General features: G+C 33.5%; 2 pseudogenes across 1 annotated transcript; one reads left to right on the forward strand and one right to left on the reverse strand.

Annotated features, from left to right (window-relative positions):
* Positions 1–11,388: 11,388 nt before the first annotated feature.
* Positions 11,389–14,312, reverse strand: LOC149565805 (putative disease resistance protein At1g61300; annotated as a pseudogene). Its single transcript, XR_016361516.1, has 2 exons — positions 13,702–14,312; positions 11,389–13,581 (listed from the first exon to the last, which is right to left on the reverse strand). The product of XR_016361516.1 is annotated as a putative disease resistance protein At1g61300 (transcript).
* Positions 14,313–15,851: 1,539 nt separating this feature from the next.
* LOC149565806 ((1S)-1,7-diacetoxy-luvungin A aldo-keto reductase-like) overlaps positions 15,852–25,155 on the forward strand; it is a 33,831-nt pseudogene continuing 24,527 nt past the window's right edge.

The raw sequence follows: 25,155 nt of genomic DNA on the forward strand, positions 1-25,155 counted from the left end.
ATAAAAGATTAGATATATCATATTTTTCAGTCATATAATGAGATCAATCTAATTTTTAGATATATGTTCTAAGTCCAAAGTACCCAAGGTTATTTCAATATATAATGGTTATATTAGATTATATTTTATAACTTTTTTATTGCCAATTGAAATTTAATAGATAGGTAAGTCTTACTTTTAGAATTTAAAAACCATTCCATCAACCACTATTTACTTTCTCTAATGGTGAGAAATATATCTTCATCCACCATCTTCAATAACAAAACAAAAAACCTAAATGGGATGCCAACAATTTTTCCTCATGTCCCTCTAAATAAAAGCTCCCCTATTTTACTCCAGTTAAAATCCTTGTTGAAGATTAAAAATAAAGTGTACAATGAACAATATTTAGGAAATGATAAATTTAAATGCAACATAATTAGCACACTTTTGACCTTAGAATCTCTACCAAGATTGTTTTGGTGCTACTACTACTCATTGTCACTCCCAACTTCTTAATGTTCTTTATGAATAGTAATGTCTCCAACTTCGGTAATCAACCATAGATACTCACTAGACAAATGGGTGAATCTAGAAGCTCTTCATGGCACCCTTTCAAAAAGCATTCATTGTAAATACTGCATAGTAGTACTCGAATATTTGGTAATACAAAGAAAATTTTATGGATATGCAATTGCAAAACATATAGATAAAAAGATTTTGAAATAAGATTGTATACAAAGATGTTGGGATAAATGTACATGATTTTACGCAAAAATGAGTTGATGTCATTTACATCTCATTGCATGTGTAGGAGTAGAGTTCTCATCATTGTCTTCAAAGCCTATTTGATCTATTTTTAAACATATGTGTTGTTGGAAATATAAGAGGAGTAACTGAGAGGGGAGCGGTGAATCAATTACTACGAAAATACATCTTAGATCCCTTAGATGTCAGTAAAATAATTCTGTCAAAACTTAATTATGTTGATGCTCAATAAACAAAGAAATGTTGGGTAATTAGTTAACATGCAGATCTCTATCTGTGATTATTATTACTTTAACTTAGTTGCAAACATAGAAAATAAATAACATGAACACATTTGACAATAAGATTTAAAGTGGAAACCCAATTTGAAAAAAATCACAAATTGTACAACTAGTTATTATTTTCACTCTTCTGAAGTGAGCGCTTTTAGGAGACAACCCTATTAAATGTTACAAAATACATTGTTAGGTGTGACCCTATTAGAGGATTTAATCAACCTATTAGGAGTGGCCTTGTTAAAGGTCTTTAGACAATTCAATAGAACTGACACCTTGTTAGAGGATTAAACAAATGGTTGTTAAACCAACTCTGTTAGGAGATTTAGATCATTACTACAATGGTTAGAGAGTAATAATGAAATGACTTGATCTAGATGCAACTGAATTTGTTGATTACAAATCTCTATTCTAGCTTGTACTTGATCCTTCCTAATTGAATATATCCTTTCAACTCCACAAGAATATTTTGCTTATCCTTTTGATTAGCTTCCTCTTAGCATTATCGATTCTTCAATGTATTCACATATTCCTTTCACACATTCTAACCCTCAACTTGACCTTATATCTTTCACATTGTCAAGTCGGCTAGAATACAACTTAGAATAACTAATATTCATCTTCTCAATTGGCAAGAACCAATAGATGAATCATTTAAACTTAATATACCAAAATAAGAAAATTCTTCGTTAGCCAACCCTGCTTAGTAGACACTAACTCAGAAGCGATTTTCATGTGTTAACCAAGTGAAGCTCGGTCAACACTACATACCAGCAAAGTTTCTTTGGTAACGAGTGAGCTTGGTTAGCAAGGGTTCCATTCAACATTTCTTTTATTAACCGAGTGAGCTCGATTAACACTCATCATCCACAAACTTTCCTTTGGTGCTCGAGTGAACTCGGTAGACACCACCTTCTGAACTAGGCAAACTAATTTAGATTGCTCAATAGCCACAGAAAGTTGTCTTCAATCCCTGAGTGAGGTTGACATACACTGACTAATAATGATATGACATTTGTGTAACATCAAAGACAATACACAATTAATCAATTGTATCCAACAATCTCTCTCTTTGGCATTGATGGCAACATAACATGTCATAACACAATGATTTTTTTATAATAAGAATAAAGTAAGGAACATCTCCTTACTTTCATTCTAATTCATATCCATGAGAACTCCCTCTATCAGTGTGAAATCTTTTTGTCTTTAGTTTCTCACTTTGTTAGAAAACTTTTATTTGTAGCAACTTCTTTTGATAGCCAACTCTACCTTTGATATTAGACCAAGTTTAATCTAACTTCAAACCTCTCCTTACAACAAACTTCTCTAAAAAAAAATCTATGAGATATGACAGTAAACTTCTCTCTCTTTGACAACACATGCCAAAAACAATGATGAGTTGTAAATGTACTTTAAGTACTAAGTCATTTGCAATATGCTCTTATCAATACTACACCAATTGATTGATTTCCAACATGCTCTAGTTGATGCATCACTAATCTTCAATTAGTGAGCTTCAAATAGGGGAATGAGCCCTAGCTTACCTCTTAGATATAGAAATGCATCTTTAGGTAGTGACTTGGTGAATATGTCTATAATTTGTTCTTTTGTATTTACATATTCCAATTTGACTTCTTTACCTTGCACAAATTCTCTTAAGAAGTGTTATTTTATAGCAATATGCTTTGTTTTGGTATGCATCACTAGATTCTTTGATATATTGATTGCACTGGTGTTATCACAGTATATGACTACTGGATTCTTAATCTCTATCTTTGTTCCTAATATCAATTGTTTGAACTAAACAATGTTTGAACAATTAACTACTATTGCCACATATTCTACCTCTGTTGTGGATTGAGAGATCATGCAATTTTGTTTCTTGCTTATCCAAGACACTAGTCTTTTACCAAGAAAGAATGCTCCACCACTAGTGCTATTCTTGTCATCAATACTTCATGCCCAATCAGCATCAATAAATACTTTTAAGTCCAAATTGCCTTCTATTCTGTACCATAGGCCATATTCTTCAATACCTTTCAGATATCTAATGATTCTTTTCATTGCCATCATGTGATTTTCTTTGGGATTTGCTAAGAATCTTGCCACCATACCAACTGCTAATGCAATATCAGGCCTTGTATGTACTAGATACTATAGTTTTCCAATCATTGATCTATATGTGGTCTGGTCTAACTCTTTGTTGAATGTCGTGTTAAATGATTGTGTAGGAGTTGTTAGTGGTAGTTGAAGCATTTAATGAAAGAGTTTGAATTTTTGAAGCATCTAGACTTGGGCGCTCTATTTTGAATTTCAAGTAGGTTTGGGTGCTCTAATTAGTATGCCATTTTAAATATCTAGTGTATATATTCTAAGTTTTAGATTAAGTGAGAGTTTTGAAGGAGAAGAAGGAAGAAAGGGGAAGCTTATTGGTGACTCCATATTGTTAAAGAGGTTGAGGACCAGGTGCTAAGGGTTAGAGAGTAAGAGAGTAGATCTCCTCAAAGAATGTATGTAAACAACATTTGAAATATAATAGAATCTAAAGTTTCTTTTCCATGTTTGTATTTTATATGAGTGGGCATTCACATTTTCGTGTTATCCATTTGTGCTTGTTGTGTTCCATGTTATTTAGCAAGAAATTTTTTTATGTGTGTGGAGCATTTCTTTCTCTTGTCTTTTAAATTAATCTTGCAGGTTTAGTTTGTGCTGGGATTGGATGCAACCCCTTTGTCTGATAGGGCATAGGGGAGTTGACCTACACCAAAATGTGTGCAACGACACACACTTTTCATGGAATGCTCCATTTTTGGACTGCTACATAGCGATTCAAGTACATTTTATGAATAAAGAAATGTCTGAAATGTCTAGAATACTTTTGACATCTTTTCTTTCAGAGACATGTTGGAAATGATTTTGAGGGGAATTGCAATGGCAAGGAGCAATTTTTATGGGTACCAAATTCTATATTAACTATTAAAATTTTGAATAAACATCAACTTGTAATCAATAAACAAGGAATGTGAGACTATAGGTCCAGTATTCACAAGTCGAAAAAATTGATAACTTAATTTAAACAAAAAATTGGTATATAGTAATAGATTATACATTTAGTATATATATTTAAAAGGTAAGAAGAAGGAATAAACAATATTAATCATCATAGCATAGTTTATAATTTTTATAATAGAATGTCTTCTGTGTCACTACTCAATTATGCATTACCACTATTAAAGATAGAGACTTTGACAATTTTATTCCTTATTTTAAGAGGTCTTTCCCATATCTTCAAAATACTCATTGAACACTAAAGTGTCATTCCTAAAAATATACTCTATTGAATTGTGATGTAACAAGAGCTCAAGTGTTGAGTTAGAGTCCCTACCTTTTGTGAAGATTGAAAAGTGAAAAAAACAAGCGCAAACTTTTTATTCATGCATATAGAAAATGGAAAAAAAAAAAAATACATGATCAATGTAGAATTATTAAGTCAAAAAAATTTATAAATTGTAAAATGCAATTTATAACATCTTGATAGATCATAAAATGTGATCTATAATTTTTTTTGAGAAATTTGAAAAATTATAAATATCTTTAATTAATTTATTAATTACATTAGAAAATAAAATAGATAAAATAATAAAAATAAGAAATAGTTGTACATTTGTAAGTTTAATCATATTTTAAGATATATTACTAATATATTCCATATAATTTCAAATTTAAACAATTCAATATAAAAAATATTTAGATTTAACAAACGTATTCTATTTATTCACATTTAACAAATTTATTCTATCGAATTGCATATTTATATTCAATAAATTATTAATAATTTTACTAAGTTATGAAACTTAAATTTATAATTTTAATAAAATAATAATGAACCCTAAAATTCTCTAAATCTATGTCACGTCTCACTGCTTAAGTTTCAGATATAAATAAAACCATAGCTTGTCAATTTTAGATATATACAATGTACTCGTTAACCAATAATGATAAAAAATAAATAATAGACAAGAATAAATTGTATAAATATTTATATATCTAGAGATGAATATGGTTATAACCTTGAGTTGAACAATATTACCAAGTTGATTAGGGAGGATGAGGTGTTGGAGTATTTGTTGCGGGAGGAAGCCAAGGCTCTAAAAACTTTGGAGGAATGGGAACTGAGAGAGGAAATCTTCTGGAAACAGAAAGCTCGGGTTGAGTGGCTCTAGGCAGGGGACAAGAACACTGCTTTCTTCTTCAATTCGGTGAAAGCCAAACAACATGGTAATTCTATCTCATCCTTGGTTACTGATAGGGGGGAGGTTATTTCCTCTACTCAGGATATGTTGCATGAAGCTTTGCAGTATTTTGACTCTTTATTTAGGGAAGAAGTGCAGGGGGATTCGACTGTCGAGACCTAGGTCCTTTCCTGTATCCCGACCTTAGTCTCTTTGGAAATGAAAGAGAATCTTATGAGCGCCATATCGTTGGGGGAGTTGGAGAAGATTATTTTCCAGATGAAAAAGGGGAAGGCACCTGGCCCTGATGGCTTCCCGATAGAATTCTTCTAGGAATTTTGGGATATCATAAAATTAGATTTATTAGTAGTTGTTTAAGAATCCCAGAAGAATAAGAAAATTCTTCGAGCCTTGAACTCTACTTTCCTTGCTCTCATTCCCAAAGGGGAGAAGGTTGATCAGCTAAGTCAATCTCATCCTATCTCTTTATGCAATGTAACTAATAAAATTATATCTAAGTTGATTGTTGAAAGGCTAAAGAAGTGTCTTGCAATGCTTATCTCTGAAGAATAAAGTGGTTTTGTAGAGGGGCATCAAATTTTGGATGGGGTAGTTGTGGCCATTGATACTATTCATTCCATGGCTAATTCCAAGGAAAAGGCTATGTTTATCAAATTGGACATGGCCAAGGCATATGACAGAGTGCGTTGGTCCTTTCTTCAGAAGAATTTGAGGGCTTTTGGTTTTGAGGAGGAATGGATTCCATGGGTCATGAGTTATGTTAATTCAACTTCCTTCTCAGTCTTGATCAATGGGGAGCATTCTAATCTCTTTGGGGCCTCTCGAGGTCTGTGGCAAGGTGACCCCCTCTCTCCTTACCTATTTCTTCTTTTTGTGGAAGGTTTGGGACAATTGATTAAAAGGAATGTGGAAGAGGGCTTCATTCAGGGCTAGCAATGGGGAGGGGGTCTTCCTGTACAATCTCACCTCTAGTTTGTGGATGATATGGCTTTGATGGGCATGGCTACCATTAGGGAGGCTTCGAATATGCGTAAGGTGTTGGATGTTTACCTGGCTGTGTCAGGACACCTAATCAACGAGGGTAAGTTCTCCATTTTTTTCTTCAACACTCCGCCTTCCATTCAGCGAAGAGTTGCTCATATTCTCAGGTTCCAAATTGGTGGCCTCCCATTGCTATACCTCGGGATCCCTATATCAGCTGGCAGGCAATCCAGGGAATCATGGTAGGTTATTTTGGATAAATTCTGGGACAAAGTGAATAATTGGACTCATCGCTAGTTATCTTTTGCCGAGCGGGTCCAGCTGATTCAATCTATGGTGCAAGCTTTTCCTCTTTATAGGTGTATGATTCAGGTGGCACCGATGAGTTTTTTTAGGGATCTTGACACCTTAGCTAGGCAATTCTTATGGGCTAGAAATTTATCCTCAACTAAGAGGAGCCTTATTAAGTGGGAGATTGTCTGTAGCCCAAAAAGGTTCGGTGGTCTTGGCCTACGACAGTCATTGCTGTCTAGTAATGCTCTAGCAACCAAACTGTATTGGTGTTGGTGTGTGGAACAGGACTGGGTGTGGGCCATAATTTTGTCTCATAAGTATTTTTTTGGGATCCCACAGAGTGATATTCCCCGATATAGCTTGATAGGGAAAGGCTCGGTGATTTGGACTACTCTCAAGAAGGGGGCTATGCTCATAAAGGGAGGCCTATTCTAGATTTGTAAGAGGGGATTAGAGGCACATTTTTGGCATGACTCTTGGGATGGCCATCCTCCCATAGCTGTCCAATATCCTCATTTGGGCCTATTGTCCCAACGGTTTTGTGATGCGAGATGGACCAAGGTGAGTGATTTCAAATCACTCTCCTTTCAGGGACAATTGGTGGAAGTAAGATGGAAGAACCCAAGGGAGTGGCCTAATTTGGGGATGGAATTAGAGTGCGGTGAGCTTTATCATATTCTTTGTGGTCGTGATTACAGCACCCTTATGGAGAGTGATGTGCTGGCTTGGTCCCCTAATCCTAAGGGTGTCTACACTGTGTCTATTGGGTATCAAGAGCTGCTCTGTCAACAATTTTTTGGGAGGGAGGTTCACTAGTGGAAGAAGGTTTGGAATAAATTCTCTTGGCCAAAGTGCAATTGCTTCATTTGGACTTTGGCTTGGAATAGGTGCTTGACTTGGGATAATATTCAGAAGAGGAGCTTTATTGGCCCTTCGAGGTGCGTTCTCTGTGGTGTTGGAGAGGAAGATGTACAACACTTATTCTTCCATTGTTCTTTCACCTTGCAATTATGGCATTACTAGTGGGATGTTTGGAAATGTCCATGCACTCATGCATCCTCCTTGGTAGAGTTTTGGATGAGATTGGGAAGGCCACCCTCTTTGGCTTCCATCCTACAAGATGCTTGGTATGCTTGTCCTATCTTCTTGTTGTGGCAAGTTTGGTTGGAAAGGAATCATAGAATCTTTAGAGGGGAAAACTTGGGGTTTCAATAGGTTTGGACTAGAATTCTGGGGATGATCCAAGAGATTGTTGAAGCCAAGAGTGAGATTGTGTTGCCACTGGAGAAAGGTGATGCAAAAATAGTTGGCAGGTTTGGTATACAAGACATCTCTCCAGTCTCGGCTTGTGTTAGGAGAGGGAGACATGCAAAGCAAAGAGTCCAAAGGTTGGGGAATTAGCTACCCCCTCCAAAAGGTTTTTTGAAAATTAATACTGATGGTTCCTCTAGGGGTAACCCAGGTTGAGATGGGATTGGTGGGATTGGAAGGGATTACTCTAGGTCTATGGTTTTTGTTTTCTCGGTCAATAAAGGGATACATACTATTAATAGGATGGAAGGCTTGGCTATCCTATATGCCTTGAAGCGAGCTCATGCTCTAGGATGGTGGAAGGTGATTTGTGAGGCTGACTTTCAGGTCCTAGTTAATATGTTGATGGAGAGGAAGACTTCTGATGTTAGCTGGCAATTGTCTATGATAGTGCAGTAGATATTACAAGTTAGTTCTTTAATGGATTCAGTATCTTATGCCCATATTCCAAGGGAATGGAATAGGGCGGCTGATTGTTTGGCAAAATGGGCGTCAGAAGTTGTAGGTGGCCGAAAGATTGAGGAGTGGGAGCAAATGCCCTATGAGCTATGTCAGGACTTGGAGAGGATTTTAGTTGATGATAACAGTGGTACTAGGGAGTGATGTTTATTGTGGTTGGGGGACTGGGGACTTTGGTGTTCCCGGGGGCCTTGGCCCTTTCCTATTTTGTATTTTGTTGTTCTAAATTTTCAATAAAATTTTTACCCCTCTTTTTTCAAAAATATGGCTATAACCTTGTAAAATTGACCTCCCACCATTCCATTACAACTCTCCTTCAAATGCCACCAAAAAATTTGTTATGATAATCACATTTCTTATCATTTCTATAAAAAAATGTACAAAATTTGTAGAGATTGAGAGACTTCAAGCTAGAAGAAAATCTACAGTCTGGTCCCTAAAATAACATTATAGCTACCAAGAGCATTTCCTTCCAAGGAAGCCATAGGGTTTTTGGGTCAACATGAAAATGCAAATCAAGTGTGTTTGGTAACACTCATGACAATACCATCGTTGCACACCAATTTTTTGACTTGTAATAGCTAGAACGAGTAGTTATTTTGCATTCATATACCCAAATTGATCTACTCTAAAGCCTAGTTACCATAAACATGACGAGACAACCCCGTTCTGTGTTTCAACTACAGAAACAGGTTTCCCATCACGAAATGGCCATTTCTGAGCTACGAAAAAATAATACTTTTTAAGTTAAAAATTTCCTGCAAAATAAAATTTCAGCATAAATTTCTCGAGTAAGCTCAAAAGAAAGTAAAGTCATAAGTGAAGTACTAGTTTTATCTAAATTTGAATTGACTTCACATAACTTCCAGTAATAATTGGGTGCACTATTAGTTATTATAGTATAAGTATTCATTAATTTATTTCTCTATTGAAAGATGTAATAAATATACTCTAGTTTTAGTTATTATAAATAAGTATTTATTTAATATGCTATAAAATATGTAATAAATATAAATATTTTTAATTTATGAATGTCATTTAGAACTAAGCGATACATTATTAAGTAATATATTATATCTATTTAGAAATAAATTATTCTAATTTATTTTACAATATTTTAATTAAATTTTAAATGATACACACACACACACATTTCTTTTACGCAACTTCTAAATTTTTTTTTTTGTCACGTTGTTGTTGTCGTTATGTTTCTTGGTTCTTGTTTCGAGTAACATAGGTCCCCAATGCATACAGATCACATAAATGTCTCAGATTCTACAGTTCATGATACACACCTAATCAAGAAGAATAAGAAATAAGAAACAGATTCTGTGATGGTATACTCTCTGCAATCAACAACCATAGTAGAAAAGCCTTGGTGAGTAAAAGGATATCCCTACTCATGAGCTCCATCGTCACAATATGACATGTCGCTTCATGCAACAACTTCACTAGAATCCCCAAACTTCTACTCATCATTTTAATTCACAACATCTGAAACCTTCAATAAACCCATAAATGAATATTCTTCTATATATATATATATAGTTTGAAAAACCTTTGAGTTGCGAGCTCCACCCATAGGAAAAAATGTTGTACTGATTTGCTTCTTCAAAATCCCTAGCACTATTTCTTTAAGCTAGGATTAAAATTATTTTTTGTTTTTTTTTTTTTTTTTTTTGTTGGGTTATAAAGCAGATGACCAATGACATAATTTCATATTTTCCAATTACAATTCCACAAACGTATAAATTAATTACCAAGTTCAATTTTAATGTAATCCTTGCTTGTTGAAAGTCAAACAACCACATTCCCTACTTTTGAGTTTCCTATAGACTCTTAAACCAAAGAAAATCAGAGCATCAATGCTGAAAAAGGCAACACAGAAAAAATTGTTCGTGAAGCTAGTGAAGGACATCCTCCACGCGTCCTCATCTTCAATACTTACCAACTATCTTGATGCACCATTAATGCCTCTAGTACTTACCAACTATCGTGACATACCATTAATGCCTCCTTATCCTCCCCACTTGATCCCCTCTCTCTCTCTCTTTTGCCCACCAAAATTCAATAAAAACCTAGGAAATTCTCAATAGAGCAATCAAAAATAAGAAATTAGCACAAAATAATTATTTTAAAAATCTAACCTTATAAACTTTAAATAAGACACTTGAATTGTTATACAAATTTAAATTTAATATGGTATGAGGTAGGTGAAAACACTAGTTCCCTGTGTAAAATGTGGGATCAACAAGAGCTCTAGAGAGCATGAGTCCCTGCCTTGCATAATTTAGAAATAGGGAAAATAATTTTGAATATTAGGTTTATCTTGATCACGCATATTTCTTTTTTACAAAGGTTAAAATAGTTAATTGTCAAAATTTCATACTAATTTATTTAGTTTTGAAGCTTTAGAAACTTAAAATGTATGCCATATATTAATCTTAATCCTATACAAAAATAATTTAGTAATTTTTTTAAAAAACAAAATATATTCAATTTTATGTTTATATAAATATAATAATAAATAAGATTAAATTAAGACGTTATATATTTTTACACTCCAATAATTATGAATAAAAAATTTATTTTATTTGTGCAAAGTTATTGTATTATAGCAATAGATAAAGGAAATCTCAAATAAAAATAAAAAATGAATAATATTAAATTATATTTCAATAACCAACATATTACATTGTTTCCATAGAAATTTAAATATAAATGCTATTAAAAAATTGAAAGCAACTTAATAAATTATAAAGAAAAGAATCTCTATCGCCACTTCTCTATAATGTGCCACCTTGTTACTTCTGGAAAATTCTTCTATCTATGGATGTGTGCATTAAAATCCTTTAATTAAAATCGTGTAATTGCATGGAGAGACCTTGCTAGCAAACAACTGACAAACATTAATAAAGTTAATAAATGCAATGTTTTTATCTATAAATTTTTTCTTATTTATGAAATTAGAAAATAGTTGAAACCCCCAATGAAATTGGAGATGACCAATCAAAAAAGAGAAATTAACACACATAAATTAATTTTAAAATAAAAGAACATCAAACTTTTGAAATTTTAAATTTTTTATTGCTCAAACTAATAAATAGGGTTCGAATGAAAACATTAATTCTCTCTAATAATTAGATTAGAATTTCTGTCTTTAATTCTTTTCCAATATCCACCAGTAAATTCACCAGTATCTACACACAACTCCCTCAGATTTGCCAAATCACATATCCAATTTGGCAGAGCAAAGTTACTTAATTTAAGACTTTCAATGTGTTCCATTGCCCTAATTTTCTCCGGCAACCGCAGAAGCTTCGTCGGATAATAACAAATCTGATAACCAGCCATCTTGAGATAACGGATCTTCATGAGCGGAGCAAGGATTCCTTCTTCCACCTTCCGCAACTGCAACTCATTTTCAACTTGTAAACTTAGATCATGAAGCTGAGTCATCTTGGCCAAATCCTCTAACCTCATGAATTCGTCCTCTTCAGTGGACAACCTCAAGTATCCTGACCGCAATGTTCTCAAAGAGACAATATTTGATATTCCCCTCGGCATGCGACAAACATTCACGCATTCCAAATGCTGAAGACATTTAAGGTCACTTATCCATACTGGCAAATCATTAAAATATACCGCAGGCAATGCAAGAAACAAGAGACTCTTCAGATGTCTCACACTCTCACTCTCCGGTAGCTTCTCTATCTGTGTACCCCTTAAATTCAAGACTTTCAGAAGGATCATCTTTTCAATTGACTTGGGCAAAGTAGTGATCCCTGTATCTCTCAAGTCCAGAACGCGCAACCCTCTCAGAGAGGTGAAGAAGCTTGCAGGAATGCTTGTAAGATTGGTATTCTGTGAGAGTGACAGTGTGCGTAGATAGGCAGGACGACAGCGTGACAGGGCATCATCATTTATATCTTTCTTGGCTACTAAAATCCGACAGCAGCCAGAGGCACCACTTGTATGTGTATAGGTCTCCTTTAGGGAAAAGCAGCATCTATTTTGTCTCGATATCTGTATGGCCAAATCATGCAACAGATCATGACTGCTACAATATTTGGTAAAGCGGTATCTATTTTTCATCGATTCCTGTATAGCTATATTACGAATCAAATCATGCATCATAAAATATTTGGGTAACTCCCAACGATTATATGACTCGTACCCTGGTTCCCATAGTTGTATCAGACACAGCTGGACAAGATGGTCTAACCAATCCCACGCCGTATCCCACTGAGCCTCTCCTGCTTCTGTTGGGATAAATCCCTCTGCTATCCATAGATAAACCAGGTATTCACAGTCTATCTCCGCATCCTCAGGGAAGAATGAAAGATAAGCAAAACAAGCTTTCAGACGTACAGGCAAAGAATCGTAACTCAGTTTTAGAATATCCATCACAGAATTATGGTCACCAGAAGGCACACGTGTTCAGCTGACGGAGCTTGAACCTCCATTTTGTGATATCTGTGTTGCTGGCCAGAGATGCTGCTGTGGTTTTGATAGCTAGTGGCAAATTTCCACATTGCTTTACAATCTCATGCCCCACCTTTTCCAAATGCAATGGCGCTCTATTTCGCTCGCAACCCTCAAAAGCGTAGACACAAAACAATTCCCAACTATCTTCGTCTGACAATTTGTTCATCTCGTATGTTCGAGCACTTAAATCTACGGCAACCTTTCTATTTCTTGTGCTTAACACAATTTTACAATCCCGAAGACCAAGCTTATCGACGAGATTGTCTTCTCTTGACGTCCTCCACAGATCATCCAGCACAACAAGACATCTTTTCCCTTTCAGACCCTCATTAATCATTTCAGCTGCTCTCTCTTCACTCTTACTTGCAATATCTAAATTACTTATGTGGGAGGCTATATCATGTTGTAATTTCTCCACGGAATAAGAATTAGAAATAGAGAGCCAAATAGAAATGTCAAACCTGGATCTCAAGGCTCTGTAGACATACTGGAGAAGAAATGTCTTCCCGGAGCCGCCCATACCAACGACGGCTACAACTTGAACTTGTGGGTTTTCCAACAAACCTACAATGTCTTCAACTTTGGAATCGATGCCCACTGGATGCGAATCTCTGGTCAATAGACTTGATTTCTTCACCTTCACCTGCGCTGATATGCTTGTTGACGCTCCTGCCTCTGCATCTTCCAAATGTCTTGGGAATTCCTTATATGCCTTTCCAAACTTTCGTTGCACATCCAGGGAAATCCTTGCACACAGCTCCTCGACATTTCTGAATTTCAAATGAATTCAAAATTATTATGGAGGCGGAAAGTAGCTAAAAACAAAAATTAAAAGCAGAATCAAAATGGACTGAAAGAGAAGAACCGAAACGAAATAGGCTAAGCCTTACTCATTCGATGTGTTGAATTCGTAACCGGAGATGAGTGAAGAGGAGTAGAGGGCTGTTTTCCAGTCTTTAAGCTTCTCCTCGGTGAATCTCCCTTTTTCTTTATGTTTAGCGAATGCGTCTTTATAAGCTCCATTGTCATTGTCAGGGTGGCGAAGGTCATGAGATCTCACATCACAAAATACAGGCATAAATGGAGCCTCGGTTTTCAACATGTCAACCAACTCATTTAGACACCAAGGAGACTCCGCATATCATGGCGAGAATATGGCGATTTGCACAATAGCACAGGATATCGCATTTTGTATGGTTGGCTCAATAGAGTCTCCTGGTTGTAATTCTTGAACATCAAGAAATGTCCAAAAACCCTTTTCCTCCAGTAATTCGTAAAGTGCAAAAGCTATAGTATCTTTCGTGTCAGGGCCTCGGTGGCTGATGAATGCATCATATAATTTATTTGATACAGGCAACGTTTCTGTTTCAAGTCCACTGAAAGAACGTTTGCGGTATGAGGAAGAAGACGCCATGAACTCAAGTGTCAAAGATATATCGATGGAAGATGTAAATGGGAGTGGAGTCTGGACTGGATTTGGTAAAACTAAGGAAAAACTTGAATGCTTTAAAGGAGTGCAATGAGCATTAATTATGACAGACGCTACATATTCACACTTTCATCGATGTTTCAACGTGCTTTACCACTATATTTCCTAGTGATAGGACACAATGACTTTCCTGGAACATTCAGACCGCGTAAAAATAACGCGGAGTTCGAAAAGGAGGAATTGCAGTGGAAATTTCGTGGGTACTTTAGGATAGTGCTTGTCAATTCTCAGCTGTCTTTCACAGACAAGTATAGCTGTAACCCGTCTCCATTTTGCACGGATTACTGACGTGTCCGACCCATTGTCGTCGTTAACATACCCCTTTGTCGTGTGAATTCTGAATCAAAGTCAAGTTGCGCAGAGAAAATCAAATGACTTTATCGATATTAGAGATAACGTATTCTTGGCTCATGCTGTGGCTAGTGACTTTTCTTTGTGTCATTGTCCGTGAAAGAGATATTTGTACACACGCATTTATCTTTTAAAGAAACGAGAAAGACAATGGGATGTTCCTCAATTACCTGTGGAACATCACAAATTGATAACTTTTGTGAGACAGGACACATAAGATTAGATTGATGTTGCCCGGTTATAAAATTCTTTCAATTTTATAAGCTTTGGTTAATTTTTATTAAATTGTCCAATTTTAAGCTTTAAATTGGCCATTTTATCGCTGAATTTTTGTGAGTCTCCAAACTTCCATGTCCCCGGCTTGTTCCCAGCTCCATACAGCGCTTGAGATCATTGAAATCCAGCTTCTGAGCCTCAAGATATAAAGGTTAATGATTGCCGCCAAAAACACGTATTTCTTAACATTTAACTTCTTAAAAGGTTAATGTTAACCATCAAAAACGTGTTTTTCTTAACCTCCAAATAAAAGGTTAATGTTAACAACGAAAAATACGTTTTTCCTAACCTCTCCAATAGGTTAATGATAGTGATTAAAAACACGTAATTCTTAACCTCCATGAGACGGTTATTAACCTGCTTGAAAATTTCCAAATTGTATAAACCATATGTAAATTCTTTTGGCTCGAATATAGCGGGTGTGATACTGAAGTTTGAATGCTTGCCATCAACTATGGGAGTCCAGATTTATGAAGGAAATAGGTTGGAACATATCTGACCACGTGCAGATCATCCTCTTCACCAAGTGCACAATAAAGATATCTTTAAAGAAGCAATTAAAACCCATATCATGCTTGCTCAACCGGCGGTTATTTCTCCTACTACAGTAGCAGGATACTTCACGATTTGGCAAGCTAGATGGTGTGAAGCCAAATCATGACATAAGTTTGGTCAAGGCATTTCAAAGAGAATTTGAAGAACAAACCTTCAGCGCCAAACTTAGAAATTGCATGCGTGAGCAAGGACGAATGCAGTCTCGGGTTCCAAACAAAATCAATGACGTCAGATCTATATAAGAGCGAAATGAAGCAGCGGTAGCCAGTTTGCTATGAGCGGCTCCCCAAAGTCGTTCTTCTTTCTTACTCCATTTATACGGGAACCAAAATGCTATTGACTGGTCTGGGAACTGATGGTGTTGATTAGAGTGAGGAGGTGATTATGGCAGCCGTGATTACGGCTTTGCAAGTAGGTTATCGCCATTTCGACACAGCAATCGTTTACAGGTCAGAGTGGCCACTGGGAAAAGCTCTGCATACAGCCTTTCAAAATGGACTTGTTAAGAGGGAAGATATATTGGTCACCACCAAACTATGGAGTACCCAACATTCCGACCTTGTCACTGCAACCAAGACAAGTTTGAAGAATTTGCAACTAGATTACGTTGATCTTTATCTTGTCCACTTACCTATCAATATGAGAAAGGAACTTCCAATTTGCGTGTCCAAGCCCAAGGAAGAAGACCTTTTGCCCTTAGACATGGAATCTACTTGGAAGGGCATGGTGCACTACATGGAGATGGGGCTCACCAAAGCTATTGGAGTTAGTAACTTTTCCTCCAAGAAGATTGAAGACCTATTGGCCCATGCTAAGATACCTCTTGCAGTTAATCAGGTGGAGATGCATCCAATGTGGCAGCAAAAGAAGCTGAGAGAGTGTTGTGGCAAGCATAACATTCATGTGAGTACATACTGTCCTTTGGAAGCTCCAAATACTCCATAGGGCTCAAATCTGGTGATGGATGACCCCATCATCCATGAGATTTCTCAGAAGTATGGGAAGACTAGAGCCCAGGTTATGTTAAGATGGGGAATAGAACAGGGAGTGACTGTGCTGCCCAAGAGCTATAATCCAGACAGAATATTTTCAAACTTTCAAATATTTGATTGGTCTTTGACTTCAGATGATGGTAACTTATGTTAATTCAATCAGCAATCCTTCTAATACCCAAGTCGTGGCCACCCCGTCGGTTCTAACAGGTCTTGATGGTATTTTAGATCATACTGTTGTTCAAAGAATCGACCAACAAAAGTCATATAGTATGATGATCGAGGCTTGGATAAACAAGATGATAGAAGATGCTTCAAAACTTATAACTGGAGTAAAAGAGATATGTGGGAAAACCATCACGCAGATACAAGAAATTTCTAAGGAGCTGGAAAATAGCAAAGAACATAAATACAGCTGGCAAAAAGTAGCTGATGAATTAAAGGAAATGGCCAAGTTGGATACGAGCACCCTACTCCTTGAGAAAATTATTGCTGATCCAAGTGACAACCAAATACGTATTTGGAGTAAAAGTGTTGGTTGGAAAATGATAAACATCAACAAAGGGATCACTGAGTTCGAAAAGTTAATAACTTCTTTGGAGCGACTGAAAGCAAAAAGTACAGATGAATTAATCTCCACTATCACAGGTGGGGTGCCAGTAAGTGATCTTCAGCATGTTGATTGTCAGTTTCTCCTTGATTCCTTCAGTGTTCAGATTCATTCAGAAATAGAGAACCGTGTATCAGATGCTGAAACTATGATGAAGCTTAGCCTAGTTGCAGTCACGCTGGGAGATTGTAACATTTCAGCTTATTGGCAGGAGTCAGAAGAAATCCAAGATAGATATCTCACAGCCAAACTCAGGATGGAAAATGTGCTCATTCCAAACTATGAATCAATGATGCTCATCCGAGATGCTTACAGAGCTTTCCGAGATATATCAATTGTGTCCGGATAGATAGGGCTAGTAGCTAGAAAAATTGGTGATTGTATATGCAAACGTTTTTAGGAACTCTAGCTAAAGTTTTGTTTTTACGAGTTTCCTTGTATAAGTTAATTTTCTTGAGGTTAATTAACCTTCCAAAATTTCATATTTCGGAGGTGGTTATTAACCTCAGAGAGGTAGTTATTAACCTCTATGTCTATATAAGGACACCTTTTGGCTTTGTAAAGGGGACTTTTTGGCTTTAGAAGAAGGGAACACCATGCTGAAATTTTGATCCAGGGATAAATTTTGGAAAGTATGTACACTTTTTATTTTCTAAATTGAAAAATCTCTATTGCTTTCTTAGTGCAAGAAAATAATGGAATGTGCAGTTTGAGTTCCCTCTTTTCAAATCTAAATTGTTTCAAATGTTGATTCTCTTTGTAGTGAGCATTCTCACGGTATGGTGTAGATGTTTATGAATCTGTGGATCAACGTTGTGCTAGTAATAGTTTTTCAAGCGTAGATCTTGATCATTGTTATTAGCAATTTTAAGTTAGTAGTTTGAGAAAGCTTTGAAGTCGTGTGGTGCATTTGTCATCATGAGCTTTCTCCCCTTTCATTTTAATTTTATATCTATTTGAAAAGCTTCAAAATTATATCATATGAGGGAGCTGCCCCTCGAAACGCAGAGGAAGGTCAGATATCAAGGGCCTATCCAACTGTTGTGAACGGTTTGCCACACATTCCGTTGGGCAATTCTTCTGTGACAAATCTGTTTACCAACAATTGAAAAGTGAAAATTGCTACGAAAAATCTTTTTAAGAATTCATAATGTTATAAATTTCTTACTTCATAAAATCCTTTCAAATTCATAATGTTATAAATTTCTTTCTTCATAAAATCCTTTCAAAATCATAATGTTATGAATTTCTTATTAATGAATTTAGGGATTTGTTAGTTCCTATTAAACGTATGAATGCAATAGTTTATTAGTCCCAATTAATGTTCTCGTTGGACCTCTGTTTGATCATTTTAATTTTTTCATGCCACAATTATAATGTTCAAAGCAAAGGTTTTGGTATAATTTTTTTAAATTCATTTAGAACATGTTAATTTCTTAATTTTTATTGGCCCCAGACCAATTTTCCGGAGAAAAATCAAATTTTGGAGAATTTAAAAACAAAAAAAGATCGCGATGAGAATGTTATAAATATTTATTGGGCTAAAGATAAAATGATGGTTATGTAAAATTATTTTATTATTTCATGTTGATTTAAATATGAATTTATAACATTGATTATATAAATAGATTTTTAAAAATATATTTACTTTTTAATTTTACATTTACATATTTATTTTTAAATATTTTTGTAACATTTTCTTGTTTTCTATTTTCACAATAATATATCAAATAATCTAAGATTATTCAATATTTAATTTCATAAATTAGAAGCTTTCATTTTTGTACTTGCGTAAGGCAATATTATTGCATTTACTTCTACCAATTATTCAATTAGTTTCCACCAATAATACATCTTTATTTTTTTAATTTTAGAAATAGTCATAGTTTTTGTAAAGTTTTAATTTTTAATTTTTAATTTTTTCAAGAAATACACTATTTATTTCAAATGTCATTGGTTAAAATGAATCAAATGTCATTGGTTTAAATGAATTTGTGTTATAGGACCCCTTTTCAAGGCTTCCTCCATATTCCACTTTCTTCAGCATATTTTGTGTATGAACATTTGCTAAATGTAATTTAGTGCTAATAATAATATTTTTTGTCATAAATCTAAGATTTAATTTTATGAAAATCATAATTATAGCTATATGTTCAAAATATCCATGATAAGCATAAATATTTAATTTTCATTAAGTAGACTAGTAATGTTAGTAAAAAATAAAAAGGGAATTAAGTATATGTATATCATTACTACTATTCAATGAATTACTATTTTACTAATGGTAACTATTGTTTCATTCACAAATCAAATCAAATCAAATCAATCAATTAATTCTATATAATTAATTTTTATTAAAATTTTAATTATGTAAATTATTAAAATTAATTTATGATTTATTTGAGAATTAAAATTATTTTACAATTAGTTCCTAAATTATTACAGGAAGTACATGCCACTACGTGGCACTTGTTATATAATTAATTGACTTTTGAATATTTCTATAATTGTACACTTATAGTTTACCCTTCTTCTCACAAATACTTAGTTACTATATTGCAAATAAAAAAGCTATTTTATATTTTTTGTTACATATTTCAAAATTATAAATCCTACTAATCTCTTTCTCATTCAATCCAAAAATGGTTTGAATACCTTCTACTTACTCTCTTCAATTTAATTAATGATAGTTTTCAACTTCATTGTTTGACATTATCAAATGATGAATAAGGAGTATGGTCCAAAATATAATTAAACTCATGACTTTATTGTTGCTCCCATTTCTTTAACTCCAACTCACCAACAGCTCTTGTTTAAATTAGTCAATCATTGTTAAAAAAAAATTGTTTGTATTTTCTATAGTTCAATTATTTATACATATTTAAGTAATTGTAGAAAATTTAATTATCTTTTTTTATTGATTGTTAAAGGAACTAGTAATAAGAAAGTTATTTTTTTCTCACTAAAAATAATAAGTTAGTGGCATGATTACAAGTGTGGATTAACTCGGAGCCACTAATAGTACATTGTATTATTGAAGTCCAATAAATGCATGTTAATTTTACTACAACCTCTTTTTATTTCTCATTTGTACCTACATGTTTCTATTTGTTCAAATTTTCTTCACTATGACATATCTTAGGTTTGATAGATAGACCTATGCAATTTGTTATTAAAGTTTTTTTTATACCCGTTACATGTATCTTGCAAATTATGCATACCCAAAAGTTCAAAAACTAATTTTTTTGTTTTTCCTTTGAGTTGTGTAAAACATATCGAAGGTAGTTGTTTGATTTGAATCTCTTGCATAATCATTTCTAGGACATGTCTTACTTGTTTGGTCTGTTGCTTTAGCTTTAAAAGTTTTCAAAAAAATTGACAAATGCAAATGGCACGTGAAATCAAATTCCATTAGTTTTTTCTATGATTTATTTGAATATGAAGACTTTAATAAAGAAAATTAGCTAGGGTTATTCATAGATATTCATTTTCTTTTACATTTAGAAGTATACATTAATGATGTAAAAAATTACTATACCCACAAACATCATTTCACTGTCAAATTCATTAATGAAATACTTTATAATGCCCACCCATAGTTTGCTTTTATGTTCTGATTGTCAAACTCCTTTAGGCCTATTTATGCATTGATTACTTTTAGAGATATTAGATTTACAGTATTATGATATTATTTCATGACTTGGATTACTGATATATCAGTGATGATAACTTGGTTGACTATATTTCATGTGTTGTTTATTGACTATGGTTACTAGTGCATTAATGATGCTTTAATGATTTGTAGTTAATAAATGTGATTTCTTTCATAGCGATGTGAGATTATGTTTATAATGATGACTATTTCATATTCCTAATGATGCATTGTTATAACTGAGCATTTGATGTTTGACTTGTGATTATTATGATACTTACCCCATACTTGCATGTATATGGTGCACGTGTCTATTTTATCTTTTTGTCTGACATGTTTGACGTGGTTAAGGGAGGGAGTCATAGTCAAGGTCTGCTAGTCGAGATCTACACAATGTACCACTCCCTGTCATTGCTTGTTTAGTTTATATATATTTATGTACATGTACATGCTTGTTTTTTATGCAGGATGCAGGTATTGGGCATCGACTTCCTTGAATTGCTAGGATGAGTGTACCCTATTACAAATACTCAAATGGTGAGAATGGGAAGATAATGATCAGGTCCAATCCCAAACATAGCCTAAATACTTGTCCTACAAGGAGGACTTGTAACAGACTGTCTACCCTTTTTAAACCCATGAGTCTTTTGTGTGTATGTGGTTTGATTCTTTCTTTGGTTAATTTTCTTGATGCATTTCTTGAGGTTTGACTTGTTGGTTTGCCTAATAGACTAGTTATTTATGATTATTGGATCAATATTGATTTATCAAATATTATTTAATTTAAAAGTAGAAAATTGTTAAAATAAGATGATCTTGCATTTTTAGAATTACTATGATTAAATGGATTTTTAGTTAAATTAAAAGATTTAATTTAAAACTCCTAATTTTAGAAAACTACAAAAAAAAAAAAAAATTAGATGTTAAACTTTAATTATGGCATAGCATAATTATTATATTAATAAAGATTTAAAATTAGTGGAATTTAAATAATGCACTTAAGTTATCTTTATTAATTAAATAATATAATTAAATATATTTTTATGAATTAACTTTAAATATTAAAGTTGAGAAATAAATAAATAATAGTAAATGCACATTTTAATTAAAAAATTGATTAATTATGTATGAAAGGAATAATATAATATAAAATAAGTGCAATTTAGAACTGGTGGAGACAAAAACCCTAAAATGTAATCAAAATTATATATTAGAGGGTTTCTGGGTCATTATTCCACACACAGGTTTTGGAGAGCAACTCTAGGGTTTGGTGAAGAATGGAATTTTGTGGCTTGAAGGATTTATGTTGCAATAGAAATTTCACCACTATCAAATTTTAGCATCAACATGAGGTAAGATTTGAAATCTCGTGAATGCATTTTCAATTCAGAAAAAGATATGTTTGCTATGTACTTGATTGGGTGTTGAAATTTTGTCAGCCATCTTGTTTGTTTATCTAGATCTGATTAAATGGGATTAGTTTCCTATTTGTGTTACCAAGGAAAACATTAAAGAGAAAACAAATTTCATTTACAAAAGATCTATTGGAAAAGTAAAAATAAGTACATTATAATTGTTGGAATTACGTTTCCATTTCGATTATATATATATATATATATGAAAGAATACAAATAAATTAAGAAACAAAGAAGAAAGAACTAAAATTGATGGAATTAGTTTTGTAATTGATTGAGATGGGGAAACAGGAAAACAAAAATATATATATTTATAAAATCATTTTTTTAATTTTTTTTTAATATAAACAAATATATATATATAATTCCTAAATCTTATGCTACGTTTGGCAATTGTTATTAATTTTGTAAAATATGTATGCAACCATAAATAAGCCACATGCATATGTCATGCACTTAAAACTTGGGCATGATATTTAATTAGTGTTAGTTTATTTTTGCAAGTGCTAGTATTCAAAAGATTGATTGATATTAGTTAATGTCAATTTCCCTTTTTTATCTTTAGTTTAATGCACTTTTTTCGGATGCTTCCAATAAATTCGCCTAGAAACAAGGAATTTGACTTTTCTTTATTTTGTGTGTGTTTGTTCTACTTTCACATATTTAATATTATTAAAATTCTTGTGACTTGTTTGGGGTTTGGTTTAAATGGTTCTTTTTCCAAGGAAAATCTTTCATGGAGAAACTGTAGTTTTTTTTTTTTTTTAAATATTAAATTTCATTCATTTTCTTTTATTTCAGAAACTTGAAATGACTTATTTTAAATCTATTCTACTTTAGAGATATGTGAATTCCTTTAATTTATAAAATTAAATTGATAGTTTTAAGTTTAATATTTTATTATTATTGATTATTACTTAATCACATTTAGAGCTATGTTTAAATTTTTAGCAGAATTTATATGTAATTATTAAACTAATTATGGTAGTTTTTAAAATAAAATTTATGGGTAAGATTTACTTCTATTATATTTGTTGACTTATGATCAACTAGTATGTTTTGTAGTCAAATTAAACGTTAGAAATAAATTGATCTTTTATTCATTTGGTATTGATATTTTATTTATTTAAAAAATAAATTTAATTAATAAATTTTAATACTTTATGCTTTTTATATATAGTTGATTTAAGAGCTTTTGTGATGCTTTACTAGAAGTTATGGTGTATTTTGGAGTTGTGATGTTATTATTTTGTGATGAGTTTTAAATTGTTTAGTTGGTCAAACCAGAATGTACACCAGAGGTTTTTTGTTCATGACTTCTTCTATGATGTTTATCTCTTTGAGACTTTGTGATGAGTTTTGTGTTTTAAAATAAAAGTTGCATTTATGAGATTTTTTATGTGATGCATTGTGTTTAGGTTGGGGGAACCAACTTGTTTTCGGGTTGCCTATTAAGGAATCGAGTTTGATCTTATGGGTCTTGTGGTATGGGACACAACAGTGAGTGTATTCTTAGGACAAGTTGTCTAGGTGCATGTCCTTGGGAGTGGCTTACAATAGGGGTTCGAGACCCGAAGTGGTTAGTACTAGGGTAACCTATTGTAAGTAATGTAATAAGTGATAATATAGTAATTAATATTTTGGGAAACACACTAAAAAGATAAGTTAGAGATATTGCCTTGCCCATACCTTGAGTGCTTGTATAGACTAAGGATGGGAATAAGATGACAGTTTCACGAGTTTGCCTTGTCTTCATGAGAGGGTTTTTTGGTTCTACATGTGTTACGTTGAGGGTCTGGGGTTTAGAGTAACCAGCCTAGGGTAACTCAACGCTTGAGGGTCCATGGTCTATTGAGAGATCAATCCAGGGTAACTCAAGTAGTTTGACCATGTGATGACACTCCCTAGAATGTACCCTGAGTCTCCTCTGTAGTTTTTGTTTGTACCTCTGATGGTGTACTTATTGTTGGATGTTCTTAAGGAGGTCATTTACTTTCATTAGTGATGATTGGTGATTCATGGATAATGTACTTTTGACATGTGGTTCTTGACTTGAGGTGAATATATTTCGTTGATTTTATCTTATGATTTTGGAGATTTTATCTATTCTTGGTTTGTGAATGATGTTTTGTAATGCAGTGTTGGTATTGGTGTGAGTGTTCTTCTTTTGGAGTATCTTATCTTCTTGAGTAGTATTTGTTACCTTTGAGGTAGTTTTGGCTACTAGGAATTCCTTTCCTAGGAATGTTTCTTGATCGATTAGTCGTATGTGGATTGTTCATTATCTTCCCTACATGGTGAGAGTGGAAGCCTAATTAGGTGACCACGTGGTCAAGAGGTAGTGTCTTCTTACCATTTGGGTCCCCCCCACATTACCAGCTATTGGATGTTCACTGTAGGAGATGTACCTTTGTCATTCTTATTTCTTGTCTCAGAGACTTCTTTTTAGTTCATGTATATATGTTATCATGTATTTTGATGTATTGTATATATTCTCACATACCCTGTGACATGTGCACTGGATGTATTTATTGGATGTAATTTCATTGTATTAGTTATACTTATGCATTTGCATATGCAATTATGTATCTGTTATTTCATTATGATCATGAGACATTGTACTTGAGAATTAAACTAATTAATATAACCTATTGACATGGCTCAACATGAAGGAACCCTTGAGGAATTGAAATTATATTTATAATTTCTTATGTGTATTTGATGTGTATTTTCATATTGCTTCTGCATTAATGTTATCTTGATGTTGTTTAGAAAAAATTAAAATAGTTCAATAAAAATTCTAACATGTTAAGTTTATTTCTCCTGGGTTCCCGAGCGGGGTGTTACATACTTCATTTTTTAGAGTAGGTTTTCCACATTAAAAATCAAGTCTTTGGTAAAAAAAACCTAGCCTAGAAAAAGACCACAAGTGCATTCATCCATGCAATTCAAGTTCTAATGATTGCAACCATATTATCTTAACAAAATGATTAAATGGTTTATA

Source organism: Cupressus sempervirens, chromosome 3 (genome assembly GCF_028749045.1).
Source record: "Cupressus sempervirens isolate cs-2001-9-10 chromosome 3, ASM2874904v1, whole genome shotgun sequence".
In the NCBI taxonomy this organism is placed as follows: Eukaryota; Viridiplantae; Streptophyta; class Pinopsida; order Cupressales; family Cupressaceae; genus Cupressus; species Cupressus sempervirens.